Source organism: Neltuma alba, unplaced genomic scaffold, assembly GCF_004799145.2.
Source record: "Neltuma alba isolate B1F8T4 unplaced genomic scaffold, ASM479914v2 tig00004724_pilon, whole genome shotgun sequence".
Lineage (NCBI taxonomy): Eukaryota > Viridiplantae > Streptophyta > Magnoliopsida > Fabales > Fabaceae > Neltuma > Neltuma alba.
The window spans coordinates 18,665-26,684 of NW_021633836.1; the positions used below are offsets into that span (position 1 = coordinate 18,665).

The window sequence follows — 8,020 nt, forward strand, 5'->3', positions numbered from 1 at the left end:
ACTGAGCGACTTATAAGTTGGAACAACATATACTTCCAATTCTTAATATAAAAATTAGTTAGGAGTTGAATTTGGTCCTAGATACTACCTCCAATTTTTAATATAAGATTAAATTAACTAATTTAGGGAGACTTAATTATTTTAAAGTATTTATAATTTATGGTTTTTTTAAAATTAATTTGATTCGCTTATAAATTGATATATAATCTAATAATATACATAATTATTTTAGAGAGATCATATAATATATGTTACAATTAAGTAATTTAGTAATTTTCTTAATCTTACAAAATTAATTGATCAAATCTTATTTTAATGATCAGAAGTAGTTTAAGGTATCAATCCATCTTGTCTTCCAGCTTTTCCCAAAATATTCTATTGATCGTAAAGGGCTCCTATCAGAGGACAATTCCAATCATCCGATGCATATGATTGAACAGAATAGTCTAGGGAGACCAATACACATTTGTAAGAAATAATCAACTTAACTAATTTTTTTTAATATCACCAAATTAGTTATTTTACTCTTATATTAATGACCAAGGTAGTACAAAATAATTTCTTTAGAAAAAAATAAAATGATGAAATAAGATCTATTTGTTATCAATATAAAAAAAATTACTTTTCTCTCACCATCTCTCTTTTTTTCCCCCCTATTAATAGTAAACCATATTGATTTTGTTTTTATTTTGATTCACATGGCAAAATTAATTCATGTTATTTCTTTAATAAATTAATAAATTATAAGTATAGGAAACATTTAACAAGGATTCATGAAAATAAAAAATTAGAAAAATTATAAATGTTGTCACATAATAGGGTTATATATATTTATATGTTTTTCCTAAAATAAATATAGTTCGGTCCAAAAACAATTAAATATTAAATTGAAAATATGGAAGATATTTTTTTTAAAAAAAAAATGCTATTTAAGATTACTAATGAAAAGGTTGAAAAATATATTATTAAAAATGCTAAAGACCAGTACTAAAAATATGCAAGATGGGTATTGAAAATATGAAGGAAAAAAAGGTTACAAAAGAAAAAAGTTAACTCAAAAAATACTTTAGGTAAAATTGACCCAAAAAAATTATTATAAACTTTACTTAACAGATTTTTTAAAGGATTAACGGTAAAAATTACATTGAAAAATTCTTTAAAAGCAAAATTATGCGTAAAAAAATACTTTAAAAATAAAATTGCATCACAGATTACCTTTCCACCTTAAATCTAATTGCATCGCAAATTACTTTTCCACTTTAAATCTAAATTTTACAAAAGAAGTAATTTCATATGATAAATTTGAGTTAAGACCAAGGCCATCAAATGCTATAAGATGGATGAAGGAATCTGAAAGCTGTCAAGCGCGGCGTGCAAATCGAAGGGATAAACAATGTAACGAGTGCAACATGAGAACAATAAATTAATGGGCGAATAAAACGTTATCATTAACGTTCACTTATTATATATTATTCCATTCATTTTTTTATGAAATTATCTTTTCAATTTTTTCGTCCATGAGAAAAATATCCATTTAATTTGATTTTTATAAATAAAATTTGGTGAACAACGTGCATTACATGAAATTTGAAGAAGAATCAAAATATTTATAATTTGTATACGAAAATAGCTTGCTAACAAGGAACAAATGATCCGACGGAAAAAATTTATGAAGGAAAATTGTAAATTACCAATGAAGAACCTTCACCGACTAAATATGGAAATTAAATAACTAATATAGTAAAAAAAAATTAGTTAAGCTAATATTTTTGTGATAAATATGTGTTAGTTTTATCAAAATATCTCACTTTAATCGTTATTTTCGTAGCTGTCTTAAAAGAAAGTGAATAGAAGTCCCACATTTAGGTTGACCAAAAAAAACAAGTCTTACGTTTAGAGTTAAATCAGAATCCCTGGCCAAAAAAGAAAGAAAAGAAAGAAAGAAAGAAAACTTGACTATGCCTTATATAGTTATATTTATATAGAGGTACTGAAAACTAAACTAGTATTAAGACAGTAATTGAAAGATCTATAATTCAAATAATATAATTAAAACTTATAAAAATATTCATATATAACACGAAAAAATAATATTTAAATAAGCAAACATGAATTCACAGGCAAAAACAACGTCCATTTATAAAAACACACATAACAAAACAAGTTAATATAACACAAATCTAAACAAATGCTATTTTTTCAATACTTAAAATAACATCATTGTTTCAGGCCTAATAAAGAAAGTGAAAAAAATATAAAATTCAAGGCAATCAATTTATCCAAAATTTATAATCGGATGGGTCAAAAGACTCATTTGCGAGTTCACCTTAATTTTTTTTTGATATACATGACATTTTTTCATTGAAGAGAATCTTATTAAATATTCCTCTAGTTTTTAATATATGATTTAATTGTGAAGTTGATTTTGTTTCTAAATATAAGACTTGTTTTTTATATCTATCAATTTTTTCAAATCACCCCTATTAATACTCGTTCAAACCATAATCAAGTATGAGAGGAAGGAAGGATATAATAAGATGATTAAGGTATCATAGGAAAAATATGTCATTTATTATAATTAACTTAACTTACATAACTTTCTTAATTTAATCAAATTAATTAAATAGGTTTTATATTAAGAACTAAAAAGTACTAAACATGAGTATTTATCCCAACAGAAATTAAACATTAATTTGTCACGAGAGATTAATTTTTTTTTATTAGAATCATCAAGTTGGCAGCTTAAATTCATTTTAATGCTATAATTATTTTAGAAACCAAGATGGTAATCCAAACACACAATTCTCTTACGCCAATGACGATATTTATTACGCATGTGGACCGACGATCTATTGTTTGGTTCCTTCGTAGGTACAAAACCGCGGGCCGGCTCGCAGATTCCGCACATGAGGGGCGACCCCCGTGTGCTATATATATGAATAAGCCTTCTTATCCGGTCCCGTACTTTCTCTCTCACTTCTCTCTATAATTCTATTATCCATATTCCTCACATTCCTATAACCTTCACCTTCTTCTTCAGTTCACACCTACTCTCTCCTTCTCTCCCTGTTGAATGGCCAGATCCGTTGCTCGCACCCTAACCCTATCTACCAAATCCATGTCTCCTCTCTCTCGTCTCCTTCCTCACCGGAACCAATCCAACCAGCCCTCCTCCTCTGATGTCGTCGACGTCGATGCTGCTTCTTGCAACACCGATCCTCTAATTCGCAAGCTTGAGGACGCAATCCAGTGCATCATCGTTCGCCGATCCGCCCCTGACTGGCTCCCCTTTTATCCCGGCGCTTCTTACTGGGTCCCTCCACCTTCCACGCCTTCCAATGGTCTCGCCAATTTGCTCCATAACCTTACCGATCCCCCCGCTCAGCAGGATTCTCCGCCCCTCACCTCCCTGGAGCCTGGCCTTCTCCTTCGTATTTCATCCAGGGTATGTTCTTTTTGCCCGCTAAATGATGTGATCCAGAATTGTGTGAATAGGGTGAAATTGAATTAAGAAGCTAGCGATGGATAACCAGGAATCAAGCAAGACTATAATTGAAAAGATGTTGGTGCTAATTCGTAATTTGGCACATTCAATTGTCCGATGCTAAACTGTAGAGGCCTTCGTCGTCTTGGATGTTACTCTTGCCTGATAATATGTCGGTTTAGTTGCTGATGCTAGGCATTTGTTGAAGATGGTTATTAAGGGATTAATTGGATTGGTGCTTTGTCACTTACCTGTCTTTTATTATGTGGTTTAGGTTCTTCTCCACACCCGACGGAGATTGAGGCAACATCTAATTGTAATGCTTGCTCCGAGGATGAGGAAGGATGAGGATTTTTACTTGTTCACAAATTGCATCTGAGGTAAGATATACGTGCGGTTTTCATTTCTCATGCCAATAGCTCTACTTGAGAAATATGTGTTTTAAACGTGAAGTATAACTTCTTAGGGTATGTTTGGATTGGCGTTGGGCAAAATTGACTTCTAGCTCAACTGACTTTTGTAACTGAAGTTAGAGTAAAAGTCAGTTAGAGTTAGAGTATGTTTGGATAGGTGCTTTTGAAAAGTCAGTTGAAAAAGCTGAAAGTTGTTTGGATGATGAATGAAAAAGTTAGTTTAGTTGTAAAATGACTAAAAAGGGCATGAACTTTATTAAATAGTAGTTTTTAATTTTTTATGTTTTTAATGTGATAATAGGTTAAAAAACATATAAAATTATTATGATAAAATATAAATAGTTTAATTGTGAAATTATGAAATAAAAATATTTGTTATGAAGAAAAAGTTAAAAACACATTGTAGATAATTAATTAAATATACATAATAGACAAACATGAATATAAATTAAAATTTATTTGGTCTAAATAAAAATTTATTATGCTAACGAAGGAGATGAGGCAGAGAGAAAAATGTGAGGGTAAATCTGGGATGTTCATTTTTAGTAATCACCGTTTGAAACTACAGTTTGAAAAGTTAGATTTCTCCGTTGAGTCTAACTGAGGTTGAAAGCTAGAAGTTGGTTGGAAAAGTTAGCCCAGCCAAACAACAGTTTTGGTCCAACTCAGTTTGCAACCTCAGTTTCACAGATTCCAAGGCACAACTACAGTTTGGAACTGCAATCCAAACATACCCTTAGACGTTAGGTACAAAAAATGTCATGTGAAGATTTTTTTTTTGAAAAAAAAAAAAAAACTGAAAATCGCCGCCTTGTGATCGAATGTTCAATATTTTTTATCAGAAACTTGGCATCTAATTCCAAGAATTTTCCTTTTGTCGATCTCCATTTTGCCATAACTAATTTTCTGGGTTACTCTTCTTTTTGAAAATAATGGGGCATCGATTTTGCGGGATCTGCTTTGCAGCTTGCTGCTGTGTATCAGAATAGAAATAGTTTCATTTGACAACTTTGAACAATGCCAGGTCTACAAAGGCATGTTCGTGGCTTTTCTATGAGAAAAGAAATTAGCAACCTGACTGTAAAATAATTATGAAGTGAACAGAAACAAATTATGTCAATGTTAGGCATGTCTGGTATTTATGTCATCATATGGTTTTAGACTTCTAAATCCTCTTGATTAAACAATAGATGAACTGTGCTGATGAAGATGTAATAATGTAAGAAACTAATGTAGTTCTAGCTGGACTTCCATGTGGACTTTTTTGCACCTGGAGAGAATTTGGTTCCTGGGTTGTGTTGCTGGAGCATAAGTCAGAGTTTGTTTTTATATTATATAGAAATTTGAGGCATCTTTTAATGATATAGATTGTCTAATGTCTTTTGCAGGCTCATTCAGGCATGGAAGTTCTTTATGATGCCTGAGAGTATCACATTTCTCTCGGCAGGAGCTGTAAAAGATCCAACCTTGAGATGTTTTAGATTTTGGTTGCTAAGGGTCAAGGGAATTCGCAGTGGGATTCCATTTATGTAAATGTCGTCTGTAGAGATGTTTACTTGAAATGCTAGTTTGCAATTGTATACCTCCGGTCCTAATTATAAGACCCAGTGACATTTGAGGAGATTAAGGAAGTAAGTTAAGTAAGTTATTTGTAATAAATAAGTGTTGTCATTCCTAAAATATCCTTGCTAATTAAGTATATTGGCTAGAACTATCATTATTAGAAGGATTATCTTGGAAAAAATACATTAAATATGAGAGACAAAATGGATTGGGGTTCAATTAGGACCAAAAAAAAGTCAAACAGGGTCTTATAATAAGGACCGGAGGTAGTATATTATAATGTGGTCTCGGATCCAATCTGTGGATCCCAGTAAACGAGACTTTTCAATTTGTACCGGAAAATCCACAATCCGGTTAACGACATTTGATTTTTTTATTTTAGTAATTATTATAATCATATTATTATATTTTTGCTTCTATTTAAAAAATTAAAAAATACTTATATTATTTATTGGTGTTTTCAATCAAGTATTTAAAAAAAAAAACAAAATTTTATATATTTTATTTAATTGTATGAGAAAAATATTTAAAAATAACATTTTTTTAAAAAAATAATAGTTAGAAGTTAACCCACTATGACGGATTAGGTTTGATTGAAAATTGTTCTCATTACATGAGGTTTTTTTAACCCGCATTGTGTAATTCTAATTTGCGAGTTCAAAACTTGTTTGTATTACATCTCTATTTATGTGTCACACCATTAAATTTTTTTACATAAAATATAATGTATCATTTATTTATATCTCCATTCTTATTTTCAACTGTCAATTTGTTTGCTTAATATTTAAATTTATATTCAACTAATTTTAATTATTTTTTTATTATACGTAAATCTCTTGTTTGAAACATACAATAGGGCAAGAGGTGGGTATTGTGTGAATTTTAGATTGTAGGGATAAAGTACTCCCTCCTATTTAAAATATTAGCTTCAAATCTTAGAAGAGCTCTATTTTTTTATCATATTTTCTATTTTTAGCTCTAATTACTTATGTATATATATCTTTATCTATTTTCTCCACTCACCTGGGGTGTTTTTAGGAAAATAAATTTTTTACTTATTTACTATATTAATTAATTTTAACTAACCTTTTGAGTTACGTAATTTATTTATTTCAAACTTAACTTATAACCATAACGAGTAACTTATAATTTTAAAACAGAGTTGATGAGTGTTTATGTTTTTCTCCAGTTAAACATGTATAGGACAAGGAGTATATAACAATTATGAATTAATTCAATGTACACTTTATCCTGACAGTGGTACAAAGTCAGCATAATAATGCACATTAATATATTAAAGGTAAGTAAAAAAATTAATGATAGGATTCATAAATAAGACCCAAAAAAATTCTTTTTACCTTATAAATGAGACTGGAAGGGTATGATAATTTTTAGGAAACGACAATGTTTAATTTTTTTTTTAATTATGAAGGTGTTTAAAATAGTTGGCAAAAAAAATGTATGTTTGAAAAAAAAAAAAAAGAAGTTAGCAGGAAAAAATAAAAGAGAGAGAAGGAGGGATGAAGAAACAGGACTCCCGCATTGGGGGGGGGGGATTTTGAGTGTTGCAATGAAGCACAACGGCATGGTTTTTCCCCCCTTAAAGTATAGATATAAAGTAATCATATTTGAAATACTGTCCAGCAATAAATGTGAGTACCTTTTCCAACGAGGATTTGAATCTTGTTCACTATATTGTGAGAAACTAGCTCCTTCTGCTAGACCCAATCCCACAACAACGTAGTTTTGAAACTGAATATCCTGTTCATCTAATACGGAATCATCATCTCTATGTCCATTCCTATTTTGCTATTTAGTTAATTCCTTTTTTTGTTTTTATGCAAATGTGGAATTGAGAAGGTTCATTCATATACTGAAAATGACTCCTATATTGACTATTAGAAACACAAATAAAAATGAAGAAATCAATAATTTCGCTTTAAATTTAATTCTCCTACATTTAGTAACATTGAGGTTTACCGTTTACATGAAATGTCATGAATAAGAATTTTCCTTAGTTAATAAATTTTTAGAAATTCTTAATTATAATTGAAAGAAAAGAGCTTACTTAGGTTGTTACTGTTATTAATTGCAGCCGAGACTTCGCTCATTCTTTTATGATGGTATTAATAAAATAATATCAATATGAACATGTATGCCAGAATTCTATCCATAGTGATAAAAAGAGCTTGACATGAAGGACACACGAACTATGTACTTCTAGGTATAATTTATTTGTGTTTCTTGTTAGTTAGTAATTAATTATATGTTTTTTTTTAAAAAAAAGTTTAGTTGATATACATAGGAGTTGGCAAGAAGGAAGATATAAATATTTGCATATCAGGAAAAAGTTACGTTGCTCATTTTTGTCTTTGATTCAGATTTCCCATTTGTTGCTTTTTGAACTCTATCATTCATCGGGGTTGAAGTGAATGATTTTTTGATTTATTATTTTCTATAGATAATTCTGGTCTTGGTTTTTAATGGTTTCAGCGAGGATTGTGACGGTGGGGAGGTGGCTTTACAATGCTATAAATGAACGGGCAAATAGCTTTGTCAG

General features: G+C 30.0%; 1 long non-coding RNA gene across 1 annotated transcript; it reads left to right on the forward strand.

The window, feature by feature from the left end:
- The first annotated feature begins 3,406 nt into the window (after nt 1-3,406).
- On the forward strand, nt 3,407-5,318 carry LOC114745595 (uncharacterized). The gene is made up of 3 exons (XR_003740212.1): nt 3,407-3,445; nt 3,759-3,864; nt 5,286-5,318. It is a non-coding gene; the product is annotated as an uncharacterized LOC114745595 (long non-coding RNA).
- The last annotated feature ends 2,702 nt before the right edge of the window (nt 5,319-8,020 follow it).